Genomic DNA, 21,240 nt, shown 5'->3' on the forward strand with positions numbered 1-21,240 from the left:
GTTCTGGCTCGAAGGATCACACATGTTTACATACGTAGTAAATTGCTTGTTTGTAAAACGTCAATAATGTGTTGATAACAAACTGAGAAACAGGGTGAGGAGAAGAAGCAGCGTGATTGGCTGAGAGAACGATGTTTAACTGAATACGATACCTGAATATTGGTTTTTCGAACACATGAATGTGTTTTTGATGAATATCATTCTTAAATACACAATCCCACATAGAACATATGTTACAAATATCATTCTTTTTTACGGTCAAAAGATTGGAAAAACATGTTTCTTTTCATATCCTGCCTGATTGACAGAACAGAATTTTGCATGGTGTAGCTCAAGTGTTGCAATGACGCATTACGTAATGCATGTTTTAAATACGTTATGCGCCCGGAGAGCGAAAGGTCGCGGGTTCGATTCCCGGCTGCGTCATACCAAAAGACGTTAAAATATGGTACTTGTTGGTCCCTGCCTGGCGCTCGGCATTAATGGGTACAACAAGGATTGGTCGGCTCGGAGTCAGTATAATGTGTCTGAGTGGGGTATTCATGCTTAACTCCGGTATGGTATCTCAGTGAGCTAGCTGCTAGCACTATAAAACCAGATGAAGTCTGGGCTAATACATGCAGCCACACATACACACGCATGCACGTCGTCATGTGATCGAAATATTCTTAAGTGCGACGTTAAACCCCATTTCACCTCACCTTAAATACGTTATGGTATTTTAGAGAGACATCGTGTCTGTCGGATAGCGGTTGGTTTGTTTCTTTGAATTCTTGCTCGTTTGTTTCACACCGCAATCAGCAATAACCCAGCAATATGATGGCGGTTTTATAAATAATAGAGCCTGTGCCACACAATCCACTGATTGATGTCATGAGCATCGATCTACAAAATTGGGATACGATGACAAAATTTGACCACCCTATCCCTTTATATAAATACTAACCCGGATTTTCACGGGTTACATAGCTATATATCTGTATACACTTGTAAGACGGTGCTTCGGAAAATCACGACGACATTTTCTATTTTCTTTGCCCATAAACATTGCATGTTTTTAGTTTAGCGGATGTTATTGATTAATTGATACCCCAATATTTTATTTGGAATAGAATAGAATGAATAGAATATTAAAACAAATCGATGTTATTTCGATAATCATGTTCAATATAATATATAATTAACACCATAGGCTAGTCTGTCCCACAGTCCCTGAACCACATTATTTTCCCTACAGCCTAGCCTTCCTGCAATGCTAAAGCCCTAAACGAAGCAAGTCTAGATTTCCCCAGGTTCAGGATCTCTAGTCACCCTCGGGCTCCAAATTAAATGGGTTTGTTTGTTCCAATCAAAATTATATATATTCAGAGACTAAGCGTTAGTCTAACAGACAGCATGCATTGTTACAAGGCTTTAGAAATTTCTTTCATACGAATCTGTTTTCAACTCTGACCTTTTCTCTGATCTTCGAATTTACTTTTGAAGTAGTTCATTTATTCCTCTGAAAACAATAAATTCTCATTAAACATTTTTCATCGCACAATGGAAATGATTTACACTTCAAAAATCAATATTTATTACGAAATCCGTTCGTCGTGTGATTAGCTCACCTTACTTTGCTAAATTACCGGTAGAGTTCATCATCGCCAGCATGCTGCGAATAAATCCGCGCATGGCAAACACGCGCACACGAATCTCTGGTCTCCCTAGGGCTCCTTTTCAATTTAAATGTGCGTGTTTGTTACTATCAAAATTATGTTACATTCAGAGACTAAGCCTTAGTCTAACCATAGACCTACGTCAAAGCCGGTCAATGCGAAGGTTTTGCAAAATTAGAATTGAGAAAGAAAGATTCATGAATTCGTTTTCCCTAAATTTCTATGTTTTAAATCGTTTCTTTTTGAGCATGGAATATTCGTAAATATACTACCCATCAAAAGTTTAGACTCACTAGTGTAAATGTAGCCATTTACTTTTGTCAACTGTTCTAAACTAAATTTTGCAAAATGTTCCTTACTGTTTGAAGGTACTGCTTACACATTAACTGATGTATTGTAAAACGAATTCGTAACGTTGAAAAGATTATTGTCATGAGTTCAATAAATGATGAAACTCAGTGAAAATTGGCGAATTCTTAACAAAACTCAAAACTTCACACCAATACGTTTTCGGTGTTGTAGAAACTCGCCTGAGGAAACTGCTTTAATATTGGTTAATGACGACCCCGTGTTAGTCTCTCTCTCTGTGTTAAGATGCATTGTATGCGTTCTGTTTCGTAGTCCTGCGTTTATACCATTGCCTCTTTATAAATACCATTACCTCATTATAAATGTCATGATGTACATCAAGGAGATAACATTCCCCTCACGTGTTTCCGTGTCATTAGTTTCATACATGAGCATTAAAAAAAGTTCTCTGATCGCAAAAGACTGGCACAGTGTCATTTATATTCCTCTTATGACATATATTACGTCTCGACAAACAATTTCCTTAAGGGTTGGATGGTTTGTGTGTTGTTTAACGCCGAACGCGGCAATATTCCATGTGACGGCAGTCTGTCAATAATCGAGTCCGGACTAGACAATCCAGTGATCAACAGCATGAGTATTAATGTACGCAATTGGGATACGATGACATGTGCCACCCGATCCCGTTAGTCGCCTCTTACGGCAAGCATGGGTTACTGAAGACCAATTAATTCTAATCTGGATCTTCACGGTTCCTTAAGGGACGAAGACTTATAACTTAACATGGCTAAGCTTTAGGATCTGTCTTCATTCTCAAAGATCCAGAAACTGCAGCAATCTGGAATTCCAAAATATAACATGGGTATTATTGGATGTACATATGTTACATATGACACACCGGAAGACGGTGGTAACTGGGCTTGAGTATAGTAGGACGGGTCTCTGGCAGACTTGATCCTTGGTGCTCGAGTGAGTGAGTGAGTTTAGTTTTACACCCCTTTCAGCAATGTTCCAGCAAGATCACGGTGGGGGGGCACAAAAAAGGGCCTGGCATGCCCGTGCAGGTTTAGGGTCATCGTGACCTTCACTGTACTCATTCTCTTCAGCACTCACCTGAACGCAAGCACCTCATTCTTCAAGACTCTCGCAGTCAACAGCGTCAACAAGCACACCGACAACGTTTCTTGCGGTATACTTGGAATTATTTACGGCCATAGCACGCCAGACGGCACGTGCGGGCACCACTGTGTTGCATGCTTTCCTGGCAATGTCTTTATTTATGCTGTGTTTTATATCTGATTAAACTGATTTATGGAACACAAACAACAAAAACACAACAGACTGAAGGCAGTAAGACATTTTTTTCAGTCTTATCTTATGCATCACACGTCGTGTTCAGGTTCTAGTATTGTCACTGACGTCGGAGATTGGTAACCGTTGCTAGTCCAGGTTTGTATCGGAGAATGACAAACTCATCTGTGACCTGTCTTTCGGCTTCTCGTACTCTGTTTGTTATTTGGTTTTCACATTTACATCCGAGAACGTTTACATGGCAACGAAGGCTATAGCCTTTGGTTCGACTATGGCACATTCCTAGCTGTACATGCCGCACAAAAAATGAAAAGATATTTTTCGCCTTTGTGTTGTTAGATATCTTTGACTACCAGGGAACTGTTCCACAGAGTGATCTTAGCGCTACGACTGACGTAAGTGTATGTTAAAGTATTGAAGTTACGATCGTGTTAGCGATACGACTGACGTAGGTGTATGTTAAAGTATTGAAGTTACGATCGTCTTAGCGATACGACTGACGTAGGTGTATGTTAAAGTATTGAAGTTACGATCGTCTTAGCGCTACGACTGACGTAAGTGTATGTTAAAGTATTGAAGTTACGATCGTCTTAGCGCTACGACTGACGTAAGTGTATGCTAAAGTATTGAAGTTACGATCGTCTTAGCGATACGATTGACGTAAGTGTATGTTAAAGCATTGAAGTTACGATCGTGTTAGCAATACGATTGACGTAAGTGCATGTTAGAGCATGGAAGTTACGATCGTGTTAGCAATACGATTGACGTAAGTGTATGTTAAAGCATGGAAGTTACGATCGTCTTAGCGCTACGATCGCTTTGTGGTATGAGGCTCTGGGTCGATAAATACACACACGTGATCTGAATGTCATCAGTGTAAACTATCATTTCACTGATTGGCTTCCCTTTGTCTAATGCTAATCACTAGTCAGCATTAATTGTATGTAACTGTTGGTTTCCACCTTTCTTGTACTTTCGTTGTAGATACATGTACATATACGCATGGAAGAAAGGTATCGCAACAGTTATGAATTTTAAACCCTTTTATAATCATATGTTTGTTTGTATCTTAATTTTGACTCTTCGGGTGCACCATACATTGATTTTCGATATGCATGTGGCGAGGATAAGCTAGGTAGCCTACCTAAAGGTAACATGTTGATACCACGAAGATATGGGTGTTGCAATACTTTTTTCTTTGTGTATATATACCATAAGTACTTTTATTACGAACACGCTCATAACGAACTGACGGATATATGTTAGTCTTGGACACTTACTGTCTATTTTTGCCTTAAACGCGTATATCGAACTACGGATATAACGAACTAAAACTACGTGGTCCCTTTGAGTTCGTAAAAGCGGTGTGAAGCCCATATCTGTTGTCGCCCGCCGTGATATTGCTAGAATATTGCTAAAAGCGGCGTAAAACCATACTCAATCTCTCGTTATAACCGTATGTTACTGTGTGCTCTCTGCATCCCAACATTCATTCACCGGATGATCAGTAAGAACATGCTTTGAACTCTTGTTCCTGATAATAAAGAAGTTGATATCCATAAATCCTCTTATGTGTATTAATTCAGAAATGCCACACAAAGACTGCATACGATGTACGGCTTATTGTTTAGCCTTGCAACGCAATAGTCATCTTCGAAACACGGAAAGGCTTCAGATCCTTATAGCCACAGTAAACAATCTACGTGTAATTATGTTTACAAACAGCACGATAACCACAGGTTAAACATAACATACGAATTTGAAAGTACACTCATCACAATTCTGTAACAATGAAGGAAAAATAAAAGTATTCATTAAAACTTGACTTTACACGAAATAACATATTTCAAAGAAAGGTTCCAAAACTCGGACAACAAAACAAACGAAACTCAGTCGCTGCCTATAATTAGTCGATAAGAAAAACAAATAAGCTACCGCAATGCATCTCTTATCTTCAAATCGTATAATTATTTTACAAGTCGACACAGCAAGAAGATATCAGTTAATGGGGCATTTTCTCGTGTTTTCCCGGAATTTGCGATTGTATCCACAGCCACCGTGGGTAATGAGGCCCCGGCGAGGTACGATGGTTATCTGCGAGCGAGGGAAAACATTGTGTTCGGTCGCCGAGTTCGTTATGATGATTTTAAGACTGGTTTTGCCATTCTTACACGCATTATATTCGCTGTTAAAACAAACAGCAAATCTCAAGGCGGCAGCTTTCTGGCGTATCAAGCGTTTCGTGCATTTGCGTGTGGGGGTTGAGTTTGTCATTACACAGTTTTGACATAATGAAAATCGAGGGAAAACAGAATCTGTGTAACTAAATAACCGGCATGTCCTTGTACAAGCATGCGGTGATGGTTTGGTTGGTATTTCGTTTTATTCCTGATCCGGATGTTATGTTTTGTGGTATTAGAAGCGAATCCGGATGTTATGCGATCGCGGTGTTAGAAGCGAGACAGTTGTGCCCGGAAAGAGCTTGTTTTCGCTGTTTTCTACCCGATCGAGCAGGGATAAGCCATGACGATGAATGTAGGCGGTGGATATTCGGTTTCAACAGAACTCGTCTGAAATATCACACCATGGTGTCATCTAATGTGTCGTAGTAATGTCAAGTGAAATGGTGTTGAACGTCGCGTTTGAAATTATTGAGGGGCGATGGGTTGGCCAAGCGGTTGAAGCGTTCGCTCGTCAAGCCGGAGACCCCTGTTCGATTCAAACATAGGTTCAATGTGTGATGCCCATTTCTGGTGTCCCCCGCTGCGATATTGCTGGAACATTGCTAAAAAAAAACATACTCACTCAAAGATTATTGCACCCTATACTGATCGGTATTGCCTCTGATTGCACTAATAGAGCGTCATGATTGCATGTGCGTGTCTTCTTGTAATCCAGAATTATGACGGTTTCATAAAGCTAGCTACCACCGTCAGATAACATGGTATCCTCATGTAATATCTCTTTTCGCCGAAGCGAAATGACGACGAAGATGGCTGTCTGGGGTTCAATCTTTTATTCAGAGTGTTGCGAGTTTGTTCTGATGATCCAGCATGTGTACTGATAATTTAGTGCCCTGGAACATTTAGGCAATAATATAATTAACAATAACATGACATTCAACACATCACGTCTTAATTCATGACATACTTAACATATCAATCATTACACCATGTTGAAATAACAGAAGTCATGTTCAGTACATTGAATTCAATACACCAGATTTAAATGGCAATAGATTTCATTTCATTACACTTCATTGAGTTCTAATACAAATGCCCATTTAAAATATTGCACGTTACATACAAAGAATAAAACCAGGAATGACACAGCCTAATACCATGTAGCAAAATCATTGATACACAAGCAGTCACTTACATATATATGGTATGCAGCTTATCAAGCGCATGGCGGCGCCCTCCCAAGACCACATGGCATACACCTTACCGTCTGTAGTACACAAACAGTACAACAATTCATTCAGTCAGTCACAAATCACACATTGGGGAAATTATAATGTGTTATGAATTAAATTATGACGTGTAATAATTTAATTTGGCAAGTAACTAACTTTGTAAAGATAATGTTTAAAATGCTTATTAAACTATCATAGAATTATTACTTTTAATTTATATTAACTACAAGAAATTACAATACAATTACAGTTAAAGATAAAATAAGCCTTTACTATGAATTGGATTATAACACCTATTTTACTTGTACTAACCAGCACTGTAAAAATGTCATGCCAGAACAAAAAGGCTCACCTGTCAATCTCTGTGTCCCAATGTGAAGTGAAGGTTAATTGCACAGGAGTAACATGCAGAGCCAATTGTTTGCCAATCAACCAATCAGAAATCAGCATAACTGATCACATGATAAACAATTGCTAGTGTCATGACCTGACATGACACAACCTTGAACTATGAGCCTTGACTGACAACCTTGACCTTGCCCAGAGCTAAATATATACAGTGATCTCAGAACAACTGCATTTCTCTTGAAATGCTACCTTTGTCATCAATACAATTGATGAACTCTTTCACCACAAATAAACTAAATAACCTATAAAATACTACCACCTAAAACCTTTTTTTTATGAACTATTATTTTATAGTTTTTATTTGCATTTTATGACATATTAAAATGACCTCATCCGCAACATAATGACATTGCTAAAAATACAACTGGGAAATTGATACATTTTAATTTTAAATCAACCATATGAAATGCCAGGGGATCAAACCCTGAAATTTCATCACTGCTATACTCTCACACACGGGGCGGTAGCGTAGCCTAGTGGTTAAAGCGTTGGCTCGTCACGCCGAAGACACGTGTTCGATTCCCCACATGGGCACAATGTGTTAAGCCCATTTCTGGTGTACCCCCGCCGTAATATTGCTTAAAAGCGGCGTAAAACTGAACTCAGTCAGTCACTCACACACAATATGACTCCGACCTCACTAGCCCTGTTTGTCCCCTTAAATGCCGACCGCCAGGGAAATGTCAAGTACCATCTTTTAAGGTGTTTTGTTATGTCGCTGCTGTCATCGAGCCCGCTACTTTCCGTGTTAATTTTATACAACAATAAATTCTCCCCCGTTCCATATATTAATATATACATGTTGTATGTTATCAAATACTCGAGTAACCTCGATAAATGTCGATGTATGGTCTATATATGTACTCAGAGAATCGTGTAACATGTACATGTACCTACGATATAAACCGAATACTATAAAATCAGAGCTAGATGTAGCTTCAATATAACTCGAGTTCTATAATGTGACATATTCTTGTACATGTATGCTGCATCTTGCGTGCTATTTAGTTTAGGTAATTTACATATGTTTTAAACACAGTGTCTAAATATAACACTGTCTGATAATTAAAATTTAATTTGTTTTCATTCATATGCCTTCAGCTGTGCATCATTTTGCTTCGATTACATATGTCATCGTAATCTTCTCAAATGAAACCAGTAATCCACAACTTCCCGTTTACATCCACATCCTGCATCACTGCGTCGGGAAGAACGACAGATGTGGTAGTTCTGACAGATATGCCATGTGTCAAAAGTCTCAAATATTTTATTCAACTTTACCGTGTCAAATTTCAACTTCGTATTAAAACACACCTCGTCTCCATGCGCTACGTCTGAGACAGCATGCTTATCAGATCTGGAGATGACCCAATTGAAGACCTGAAGAGTTGTTCCACATACACCGCACCAGATGGGTTTCAGAGGACCAAATTATTCTCCTTATTCCAACCCCTATTAAACAGTATAATGATTTTCCTGTGTCGCGCGTGGAACACTAGCCGTAATTAGGTAAAACGCGAGCCCCACTCACCCTGTCCAATTACCCCGACAGATATTGAGAACGATCACCCTTTGCTAAATCCGCCAATCTTTTTCTTTCCAATAGAACGAACGTCGAAAGGTTTAAGTGTGTTAACGCCATACAAAACAAGACAGACCTTAGATTCAAACCCTGCACAGGAAGATGTAAATTTCAATTGGCACAGCGTTATTGGTTAATGTCTGGGGGCGAGTCGAAGTGAGTCGAGGTCAAAGGAGAGATGGAACTTACAAACATCAATTTTCTAATATCGGGATCTTCTCTGTCCGTCATTTTCCGTGTCAATTATCTTAATAAGCTTGTTCAATCGGCGATTCTCCGAAGAATCGATGCTAACAGCGTTACAAGGCGGCACCACTTGAGACACAGTGAATTACAAGAAACGTTAGCTGGGCAAGGATTCCTCGTGGTAGTAAGCGAGCAGACGAGATCTCTCTCAAGAGATTCATAGGGGAAAAATAGCCGCGGAAGCAAGTCTGATTTCTATCTTTCAGAGTGTCTTGTGATTAGATTACTTCAATACCATCACTTTAGATTTGTGTTCGCTTGCAGAGGTACTCTTAGCCTATTTACAGAATTCGAAAGACTTTCACCATCATTTCGAGTGGTCGTGGGCCAGCTTTCGTCTCGCTTTCGACTTTAGTGTCCAAACTAAACCATTATTGATTGCTGAAATAGATATGGACTTGTAAACGAAAGCGGAGACGATAGAGGGGTTTATTATTTGTGTTTTTCAGCTCGGTTGCATTGGCAGTCGGAACGGACTGATAGGGTCAAAGGGTCCTCGGATTCAAAATGGCGTCCATTGAACGTTTTTATCGCAGTCGACTTGATAGTGCTTGAGACACACTCGTTCTCCCCACAAACAAACATCATGTAAATATTACGTCTTTATCATTCATTAATTATGATGTATGTAGACACGTGAGTACAATTTTGGATGATAATGTACTCACGCTTTCAAAGAACATTGTTAAGATATCCAATGCTTTGTATATTGAATCCGAACGGTTTTGTTCAGTTCTGGAAAGTGTTTTATAAGGTAGCCTCCCTCAGACACCAGCCTGTATACAAGTGGCCCTGCTGCAAAACCGTCCTGACCCTTGGTCTAGGTGTGTGTGGTCAAGTGGTCAAAGCGTTAACTCGTTACACAGAAAATCCGTCTTCTATTCCCTACTGAGATAAACTACGTGGATCCTATAATTTTAGTAATGGGTCTGTGCCGGGCTACATTTTAATAAGATGGTTGGTCGGTTGTTAAAAGCTGCACTCAGCAATATTCCTGCTGTATTGCGGCGGTCTGTAAATAATCGGACCTGGACCAGACAATCCAGTGATCAACAGCATGAGCATCGATCGATCGCAATTGGGATACGATGACATGTGTCAAACCGATCCTGTTAGTCGCCTCTTACGACAAGCGTGGGTTACTGAAGATTAAGTCTAATCCGGATTCGCGGGTTACACAAAAATAGAAAAACAACATGACTTCTCGTATCTGCGCTACGCATGTGCTGAACACGGTGTTCAGCCACATTTCACATAGCAGCTACGTCATCACGAGCAAGCGTTAACAAACTGTGGTGGGCGTGTCTTGTGCATAGGGCGAAAGTCACAAATCAGTAAAGTTGTTCAAAATGGCCTCTGTTCACCCAACAGTGAATGGGTACCCGGTGGGATAAGATGGACGTTTAACCTTCTAGCGTTTCAGAAGGGTAATAATGTCTGCGGATTGCGCATAATTTGTCCTTAGAGACACTGAGCACTTTTGAGATATTAGGTGCGGTACAAATGTGTTATATATCATATGGTTTAATGTGGCGTTCACGATTATTGCGTTTATGGGGACACATGCGTGTGTGTATGTGTGTGAGTGGCTGCTGGTGCTAACCAGTTTTATGAATGCTGCCCAACTGAGATACAGCTTCAATATGATTACCCTAGACCTTCTGCCCAATGGACCCCGCGTCTTGAACAACGTATACCCAGCTCAGTACAGTGGAAGCTCTTTAAACCGGCAGCCCTCCAATCCGGCGTGCGCTCCAGTATCGGCACTTGAATTTGGTCCCGGCAGAAGCTAGTTAATTTATGATCATTTACACGCCCTCTAATCCAGCGTCAGTCTATTCCGTATTTCGGCACAACAAAGAACACCCGATTGACTGTTTGTACAGTAATTAAGGCTCTCTAAACCGGCATCCTGTATCTCGGCTCTCCAGTTGATTGGCTGATTGGCTGAACGTGTATTAACAACACATCGACATTAACATAAATGGTGTTGTAATTCAACTACGATCGGTTTTTCACGGATACAGTCGAAGTTATTCCGCTGCATTTTACCGAGTTTCGCATAGCGGCTGTACGCGTATTCCGCTAACAGCCGCTGTCAAATCCGATAGTACCTCTTTTTGTTCGTATATGAACTGCATTAGATAGCAATACAGACGCTATGCTACCAATACGCCATCATTATGATCTCATTTAACGCTTTTTCATCACATAGATAGGAGGGCCTGATTAAGCTCATTGGTGTTGCCTGAAGAAAGGAGTGTGGATAAGGATTAGGCCTAAATAGGTGAGGTAAATTGGTGAGTGACACTTGTATATGGAACCCTATAACCAGCATGTGCAGGAACTTGTATCGCGCTCCTTCGAAATGTGTTTTCTGCCTCCAGTGTGCCGTGTCGGTGGAGTAGCCTAGTGATTAAACGTTCGCTCGTCACTCCAAAGACCCGGGTTCGATTCCCCACATGGGTACTATGTGTGAAGCCCATTTCTTATGTCCCCCCAACCCCCGTGATATTGCTGGAATATTGCTTAAATTAAGCGGCGTAAAACCTTACTCACTCACTCCAGTGTGCCGACAACATATAATGAGGGTGCATGTTGTGACCATGTTTGACCATGTTTGACCATGCTGATATTTGATGAACTTTCAGATGCGGATCGTTGCTCATGACATCAACCACTGGTTGACCTCGCCCAGACTCGATTACAGACAGTCACGATGCAACAGGGATGCTGTTCCTTAATGAAATATTCACTGTATACATTGAAGAGTTTGTTATCACTCTTCGGAGATCGCCGGTCAATATAGAGATTATTACCCCTGTGTTCTTCGATATCGTAAACATCGAATACAAGAAATAAAACTTGTACTCTGTGAGCCTTTCGGCGATGGGAGTCAGTCAATGGTCGACAACAAGGTTGGAAAACGTGCCTCACAACAATGTACATAGACTAACGCCCAGTCTCTGATTATATATAATTTTGATAGTAACAAATAAACGCATTTAAAAGGATCCCCATTCAGATGGGAAATTGAGAACCTGAGGGAATCTAGACTAGCTTCATAATAATGTTAAGCATTGAAGGTAGGGCTAGGCAGTAGGGGAAATAATGTGGTTCGGGGACTGTGATACAGTCTATGAAATACATGTTTTACTTTATTGTAAAGCCTACTTAGATATAAGGAATAAGTTTCTCGGTAAATATTTGAAACATCCTATTTCACAACACAGTTTTATAAACATAATGACTTCAAAAAACATAAATGTTATAAATAATTTGTGCCTATTTTTATATAATGTTGGGAAAATAAGAGATTCTGATGTTTTTGTGTAAAACCAGGGATAATCTACAACATTATATAGTCTCCCTGGTAAAACGCATGTAACTTCTTATTATATATTTATGAATGTATTTTGGGCCAGTGGCCTATTACTGAATAAAATGTCTGTCTGTCTGTCTGATACAGTCTACACAGTACATAACTCCAGTCCGAAATCGGTCTGTATCATAAATTGTAAATATGTATGTGAATACTGAATAACAAATTTCATGTATATATATTTAGAGTGATGATGTTTCCACTATAATTTAATGTTTGAATGGATATATAGAAATTCCGTTTAAATGGGACTTTGTATTCATATTAAAACACAAATAAGATTAAATAAGAGAGATATTGTGGGTTTTATAGGCATTTCTAAGAAATAGACGTGGCAAAGCAGACAAAGGTTTGTGGGTAACGAGATCTAACGAGTGTAATGGACCCGTGAAGATCCGAGCACCCACACACCCACCCCCAACATCCCAATGGGTACATGAGGTTCAAGGCCTACAAGAACTGGCCCGGGATGATCCGGGTTAGAATTGATCTTCAGTAACCCATGCTTGTCGTAAGACTCCTCACATGGGATCGGGTGGTCAGTATCGCTGACTTAGTTGACACATGTCTTCACATCCCAATTGCGTAAGGTCGTTGCTAATGATGTTGATCACTGGATTGTCTGGTCCAGACTCGATTATTTACAGACCACAGGTTTGTTGTTCAACGTCGCACTCGGCAAATATTCCACCTATATGACGGCGGACTGTAAATATTCGAGTATGGATCAGACAATCCAGTAATCGACAACATGAGCATCGGTCTACGCAATTGGGACACGATGACATGCGTCAACCAGGTCAGCGAGCATGACAACCCGATCCCGTGCGAGGAATCGAACCCAGGACGAGTAAACGCGTTAACCACAAGGCTACCCACCTGTACCGTTACGAATGAGAAGCCAAGAAGTACAATGGCGATGTAGTGATCGGGCTTGGTGCAATAACTACGATATCCCGAGCTGGCTATGGCAACACTGAGACCAAGGCAATCAAGGTGTCCATTTGTGGTTGATGCCATGATTAAAGCACAGTGTAGTACACTTTGGATAGGTAGATGCCGCGGTCTCTGTTGATGGCTGGCTTCTTTCCTTGGATTTCAATGGTTTCTTGACCTCCATATTTCCAGACAACAAACCAGATTTCGCCGAACCAACATCACACACGTCACACGAAAAAAGAAAGTACACATGTATTGGAATGCCAAAAAATAAACAGAAAAGTGTTAGGTTTATGTGGGCAAGGTTATCGTTACCTCAACAACTTTCCACTGAAAATTTATAATTAACTTATGTAGATGTACTGTCCAGTGTAAAATTGTTGTGCGGCAAATCCCAGTGCTAATCAAAGAACACTCGTCCACAACGGCGCGTACACTCAGTTAATTTATCAGCCGCAACTAGCAACAGTGAGTGAGTGAGTTTAGTTTTACGCCGCATTAGCAATATTCCAGCAATACACTACAAATGGGCTTCACCCATTGTCCCCATGTTCGGAATCGAACCCAGGTCTTAGTTCCGTGACGAGCGAACGCTTTAACCACTTGGCTACCACACCGCCCCGCTTCTTACGAGAAGCATGTGTTACTGAAGACTCGCATCTTCCCTAGTTCGTTGCAGAAACTAAAACGAATTTAATTAATACAAAAGAATCATTGTTCTCTCAACTTCCAAATGCAGCAAATATATTTTAAAATGCACTTTCAATTTTCATAATTGGAATTTGAAGTTAGAAATTCAGCGAGCTGAAAGGAAGTGTATCTGAATGATATTAAGTCTGGTTCACAAAGGCAAGAAACAAGTTAATGTAAGACTATCGACTTTGTTACAGGCTAAATATATTCTTCAGATGGCTTCTTTGCTTGATGACATTAAAGGGAGTGACACTTTTGTGAAATATAAATACCGTTGAAACAGTTTTGAAATAGATTTGTTGTTTTCGTTATCTTTCCATAACAAACCTACTTTTGTTTCAGTCGGGAAGATCAAAAGCGATGCATTACCGGCTTGCGTTTATGAAGCCAGGCGGAAAATTGTATTCCATCTGATTTAAGACAGTTTCATACTACATGTTAAAGTTCAAAAACAAATCTCATCTCCGTATTTTGTTTCATGCATGAACTTTAAAATCATAATGTAATTGTGCTTATGAAACATTATATCAACGATCAACTTCGTATTTCAATTCAAAGAAGGAACAATAGTGTGTTGTCGGATGAGAGAACACAATTATGAGTGGTAAAATTTGGAAAGAAATATCAATGATTAACTTCGTCTTTGCTTTGTTGAATATGATTTATAATCTCAAGTCAACAACAGCAAGAATGACGGAGTGAAAGAATACATTCGTTGATCATCCTCGTTATTGCAGGGCCATTTAGAAAGATGGTTCAAGGCATTAAGATGCTTTAAGATGGGATCAGTTAGGGACATTGTTTAAGGTTGATGAATCATATTGAGGAACTATCAAATTACAAACGACCTTTAAGCGGGTTCGCTATGATCTACATTAGCGCGAACCAAGGTGTCAATTCCATTCCTAGAACGTAGTTTATTGAAGCTGATATTTCTATAAGTCTGATTCTCCACAGTGAGCTGACTTGTAGCTGTTAAATACGATGTCAACGTGTGTCGCCGCTTGTCGTGAATTTGTCTCTATACTGTTTGTGTGCCTGCGTGCATGCGCGTGTGTGTGCGCATTTCTGTGCGTGTGTTTTTTTCCTTGTGAAATTGGCGGCTGAGTTAAAGAGGTAAGTTTGTGAATCAAAGTGTATATAATAGCGTGAATCAGAGAGTGAGTTAGTGATTTAATAACCAAGAGTTAAACTTTGAGTTAGGAGTGTGAGTTGGAGAATGAATCACAAAGAGTGAGTGTGAGTTAGAGAGTTGTGTGTGAGTGAGTGTGGTTTTACGCCGCTTTTAGCAATATTCCAGCAATATCACGACGTGGGACACCAGAAATGGGCTTCATGTACTGTACCCATGCGGTGATTTGAGCCAGGGATTTCGGCCTGAGGAGCAAACGCATTACCCACTAGGCCACCCAACGGCCCCCAGATTGTTACAGGGTAAATCAGAATGAGTTTGTGAGTGAGTCGGAGAGTGAATTGGGGGCCTGTACCCACGTGTGGAATCGAACCCGGACCTTCGTCGTGACGAGCGAACGCTTTAACCACCAGGCTACCCCACCGCCCCCGTGAAATAGAGAGTTAAGGAGGATATTTGTTATGAATAAATGACGAGTCAACAAAGATCGCGTTATATTACAGCGGTCTTTACACCTTACAGCGCATGCATCACGCAGCATCTCAGAACATCGATTCAAACCAACACCTCCAAGAGTTCTAAGGAATGGAAATAATACATGAAAGAACAACCTCGCTGTTGGTTCGAACACCATTATCACACAGTTGACGTTATCCTTCTATAGTGCTTCTAAATGTCTCTCAGAAAGGTTATTCCAAGAGTTCTAACGCCAATTTTAGCATTATTCCAGTTATATCACGTCAGGGAACACCAGAAATGGACTTCACAAATTTTACCCATGTGGGGAATCGAACCCGGGTCTTCGGCATGACGAGCGAACGCTTTAACCACAAGGCTACCCTCTCCATATATCGAAGGGTTAGCGTGGTGGTAAAAGGTGTTTTTTTCATAGTGACGCATAGATCTGGGTTCGATTCGTCACTTGGTTGCAGTGTCTTAATTAATACGTGTACATGATTTGTGTCCCAACAGCGATATTGCTCAAATAATGTTAACAGTGGCTAAAACCCATACTCACTTCTAAACCGAACTGTCGATCACGTTCACAACATAAATCACACAGCATCATATGACATCACTGACTGACTGACTGACTGAGTTTGGTTTTACGCCGCTTTTAGCAATATTCCAGCAACATCACGGCGGGGGACACCAGAAATGGGCTTCACACATTGTACCCATGTGGGGATTCGAACCCGGGTCTTCGGCGTGACGAGCCAACGCTTTAACCATTAGGCTACCCCACCGCCCCTAATATGACATCAACACCCAGTGATGCAAGCAGTGATCTGGAGCCGAAGCCACAAAACGTTCGTAGCACTACACCATTTTTAATCAAGTCTATGATAAAGAATATAGTTACGATAGGTCGTAACGTTACGAACGATTTGTGGATCAGGACCTTGGTTATCACTATATTTCTAGAATAGGATAAAGTATAGAGTTACGATAGGTCGTAACGTTACGAACGATTTGTGGATCAGGACCTTGGCTATCACTATATTTCTAGAATAGGATAAAGTATAGAGTTACGATAGGTCGTAACGTTACGAACGATTTGTGGATCAGGACCCTGGTTATCACTATATAGAATAGGATTATAGAGACGATAGGTAACGTTACGAACGATTTGTGGAGTTATCACTATATAGAGTTAGAGTTACGATAGGTCGGTCGAACGTTTTGTGGATCAGGACCGTTATTTCGAACTATAGAGTTTGTCGTAACTCGGGACCCTGGTTATCACTATATTTCTAGAATAGGATAAAGTATAGAATCACGATAGGTCGTAACATTACGAACGATTTGTGGATCAGGACCTTGGTTATCACTATATTTCTAGAATAGGATAAAGTATAGAGTTACGATAGGTCGTAACGTTACGAACGTTTTGTGGCTCGGGACCCTGGTTATCACTATATTTCTAGAATAGGATAAAGTATAGAATCACGATAGGTCGTAACATTACGAACGATTTGTGGATCAGGACCTTGGTTATCACTATATTTCTAGAATAGGATAAAGTATAGAGTTACGATAGGTCGTAACATTACGAACGATTTGTGGATCAGGACCTTGGCTATCACTATATTTCTAGAATAGGATAAAGTATAGAGTTACGATAGGTCGTAACGTTACGAACGCTTTGTGGATATTTCGAGAAGGTTTGTACATCCATCGTTGTACACAATACAACAAGTCCCCCGATAACTCGCTCAGATTTGTCTCTTCGTAACAAAATAACAAGCGCGCCGAGTTCTCGTCTTGGTCCCAATTTCACGTTTCTTATCACTTCCAGTTTAATGAGGTCCTTCAAGTGCACCCCTCGTGTGCTTCCCAAATATTTTTTTTCTCTGACAGCTATATCACGCTGATCATTAAGAAATAATTAATCCGATTTGTGGTTATAAGATACCTTAGGGCCTCCAGCTTTGGCCGCGTACGTCATTACGGAACAAATTACACAAACTTCTGCAATTCCTACCTTTTCGTGGAGATTTTCAGATTGCATAAACACCCCATTAAATCTATTTCGACAATAATTTCCTATCTTTTCTGGGCGCCGTATCGGATCATTGGAAGCCATGAAATGTCCTTACAATGTAATCATATGTGGTATTTTTTTTCTCAAGCTAAGCCTCCCCAGGGGTTGAGTCTCTCCCATGGGAGTCGGGCACTCATTTAGCGTAGTTTGTTCTTGTGAGTCGTGATGTTGGCAGCCTGTCAGAGTCGGAAGGATAGCCGCATCCCTTTGGCTTCCCTCATCTCATTACTGATTACCGATTACGCCGCCTGATGCCCTTAGACGGCTTCTGTTCACTTTAATTTAAACAACTCGTTTATTAATTTGATTTTTTTAATGGATATTTTTTTCGAAAAAACAAGTCTCATTTGCAGTTTTAACATTTTAATTAAATAAGGTTGGAGATGTTCCGGTTGTTTTTCCAAGATATTTATGAACATGGATTTGCTGTACATATATCTGTATCGTACATGTCTGAGACACCGTTGGCGACGTCGACGAGAATGTGGCTGGCTGTGTAACTATAGCTACAGGTCGGTGTCTTATCTGATTAGTATACAAACCACCCTTAGAGGCCATCAGTTTGATGTGTTGAATGCTATAAGGATTCGAACCAAGACTTGCGGCTAAACATTGCGCCTTGTAAAACAAATTTGTGTATGTGCTGTGACGTGAACGCTATAAAAAGCTGTTAAATGAAATTTGAAGCCTTTGAAGAGTTCTAAATCCGTTGTACTGTCGGAAAGTTTTTAAAAAATGATGTATACGTGTGGTTTTTAGTGTTTTTTGTTAAAAACATTACGAGAAGACCTTCCGTTTAGCTAATCTTTTTCAGCAGTCTGGTAACCAAGCAGTTCAATTGTCATAGAAAGAAATATCAATCCATTGTTTGATAACGTAAGAGGCGACTAACGGGATCGGGTGGTCAGGCTCGCTGATTTGGTTGACAAATGTCATCGTGTCCCAGATGCGAAGATCGATGCCAATGCTGTTAATCACTGGATTGTCTGGTAAAGACTCAATTATTTACAGACCGCCGCCGTATTGTTGGAATATTGCTGAGTGCAGCGTAACACTAAACTCACTCACTCACTCATTGTTTGATGACGTCATCCCATTTCCGAGTGACGTCAGTCTCACGGGTCCTTGTGTGAGTCACTCAGTGTGGTTTTGTGTCAACAATTCTGCAATATCACGATGGGGATCGAACACCTGAAATGGGTTCACAAATTGTAACCATTACGGGAATCGGGAAGCATTTAGTAACACTGATTTTTAAATGTTTTAGCGAAATGTTTTGCAAATATTTTTAAAGGTGTTTTATTCACGCAAGTCTGTATTGTCCCAGAAAATTGCAAGTAAACGTTAATCAAGTCTTGCTAAATCACTCTATACTTGACTTTGGACTCCCTTTTATTTTATTCTCTCGGGTCTGGGAGAGAAACTTGTTCTGCGGTTGAAAACAACTATTTATCAGTGAGTATTTATTAGTCAGCGAGTATGTTTTTACGCCGATTTTAACAATTCCAGCTATATCACGAAGGGCGACATCAAAAATGGGCTTCACACATTGCATTGGCGGATCCAGAAGGGGGTTCAGGGTTCACCCCCACCACCCACCACACACACACACACACCACACCACCACCCTCAACCCCAACCCACCCCACCACCACCCTTTTTTTAAAATGACTTAAGCCCACATTGAAGATTTTTTGGGGGGCGTTGGCGGAGCCAACCCCCTGAACCCCCCTCCTTTCAAAATTCCTGGATCCGCCCATGCATTGTACCATGTACGACTCGAACCCAGGTCTTTGGCGTGATGAGCAAAGGCTTTAACCACGATGCTTTGATGGGACTTCGCCTGCTCCTCCGAACACAGTGCCACAGCTCCGTACAGCGTCGAAGGTGATGTCTACGAGCAATACCCAAATGCTGGAATGCTGTCATCTCTTACTGACTGACTGAGTTTGGCTTTACGCCGCTTTTAGCAATATTAAAGCAACATCACAGCGGGGGACACCAGAAATGGGCTTCACACATTGTACCCATGTGGGGATTCAAACCGGGTCTTCGGCGTGACGAGCCAACGCTTTAACCATTAGGCTACCCCACCGCCCCTCATCTCTTACCTACGGGGACAATGTTGCACCTGGAAACTTCTTTGAGTGGCATTTAGAAGCTGGTATGATGAACACTTGCTCGATAACATTGTTAGCATCTACACCGAAACGTTGCATCCAGTGCAATAAAGAAGTTGTCTATTCATAAAATATCGTTTCTGTTCGAGATATCCGGCAATTTTGAGATACCGAGAGTGAGTGAGTATGGTTTTACGCCGCATTTAGCAATACTCCAGCAATATCGCGGTGGGGGACACCAGAAATGGGCTTCACACATTGTACCCATGTGGGGAATCTGCTGTACCTGTCGAGATATCAAGAAATTTGAGATACCGTGAAACTGACACAAAGACAGATCAGCTGTGAGAATTACAGATCCACAGGAATACGAATGCACGGTCGAGAACACAACGATGAGATGGAATTCTAAATGTGGACACAACACCAGCTCTTCATTGTTGCTAAAGTCCGTGTGTTCAGAAAACCAAGTGACGATAATTCAAGCTCAGTTTGGTGATTAATGTGAGCGTACAATATTCCATGCTGACCTTTAACTGTGCTGACTGACGCTTAAACATCTTGAAATCAACCGTTATTAATGGAGCCAGGTATAGGATCTGACCTTCATCAAGGTGGAATCCTCCTCATCATCTTCATCATTGCAGCTCGAATATCAGTTGTTTGTTTGTTTCTAAAGCCGTTAACTTGTCAATAACATTTATTTACAAGAATGTTCTCATTGGATTTTATGACCCATCACCGGATTGTCTGGTTTGTTTATAGTCTCGTCGTAAGTCAGGGGGTACCGTTATGTAGTGTCATATAGCATGTATATACTTACTGTTATGCACATAGTGTGGACAGTGAGTGAGTGAGGGTTGTTTTACGAGCTATTAGCAATAGTCCAGCAGTATCACGGCGGGGGACACCAGAAATGGGCTTCACACATTGTGAGCATGTGGGGAATCGAACCCGGGACTTCTGCGTGACGAGCGGACGCTTAAACCACAAGGCTTCCCCACCGCCCTCACACATCATACGTTCAACATATTACAAAAAGTATCTCAAGGAATAAGTGCCTATTTTGATAACATCAACAGATAAATATTATGATGTTGAACATTGATCAACTTATTAGACAGCTCCAAACATCCTTTTCACTCAACAACACAAGTGTTTGCTTGGAAATACTTTACATTACATTACCTTGCATTAATTCATGCTTACCATTTCCGTGAACACCTGGTGTCCTGACTAATTTCGAGCGATCCATTCATACAGTTTTCACCGTTAGGTTTCTTTTTACGACCACAAGAATCTGTTTTGAGTGAGATTGATAATTATCTGGGAACTGACCTTTTAGATTTAATGTTAACATCAAAATGATATTTATCTTCATTTCTCGGATCTCATCCCCCAGCTGATGACGTTTCAGTTGATAAGAAATTAACAGTAAAAACTATGACCTTTGTACTTCGTAGATGTGTTTCCTGAATGAAAATGTATCGTCTCCTTCAC

At 40.6% G+C, this 21,240-nt stretch overlaps 2 long non-coding RNA genes across 2 annotated transcripts; both read right to left on the reverse strand.

The window, feature by feature from the left end:
- Nucleotides 1-6,279: 6,279 nt before the first annotated feature.
- LOC124286874 lies at nt 6,280-7,009 on the reverse strand. Its single transcript, XR_006901136.1, has 2 exons — nt 6,657-7,009; nt 6,280-6,354 (listed from the first exon to the last, which is right to left on the reverse strand). It is a non-coding gene; the product is annotated as an uncharacterized LOC124286874 (long non-coding RNA).
- Nucleotides 7,010-7,099: 90 nt separating this feature from the next.
- Nucleotides 7,100-20,172, reverse strand: LOC124286875. Its single transcript, XR_006901137.1, has 3 exons — nt 20,161-20,172; nt 8,157-8,159; nt 7,100-7,549 (listed from the first exon to the last, which is right to left on the reverse strand). It is a non-coding gene; the product is annotated as an uncharacterized LOC124286875 (long non-coding RNA).
- Nucleotides 20,173-21,240: the final 1,068 nt, after the last annotated feature.

The sequence above is a fragment of the Haliotis rubra genome, unplaced genomic scaffold, assembly GCF_003918875.1.
Source record: "Haliotis rubra isolate DU_JTF1 unplaced genomic scaffold, ASM391887v1 Scf394, whole genome shotgun sequence".
Lineage (NCBI taxonomy): Eukaryota > Metazoa > Mollusca > Gastropoda > Lepetellida > Haliotidae > Haliotis > Haliotis rubra.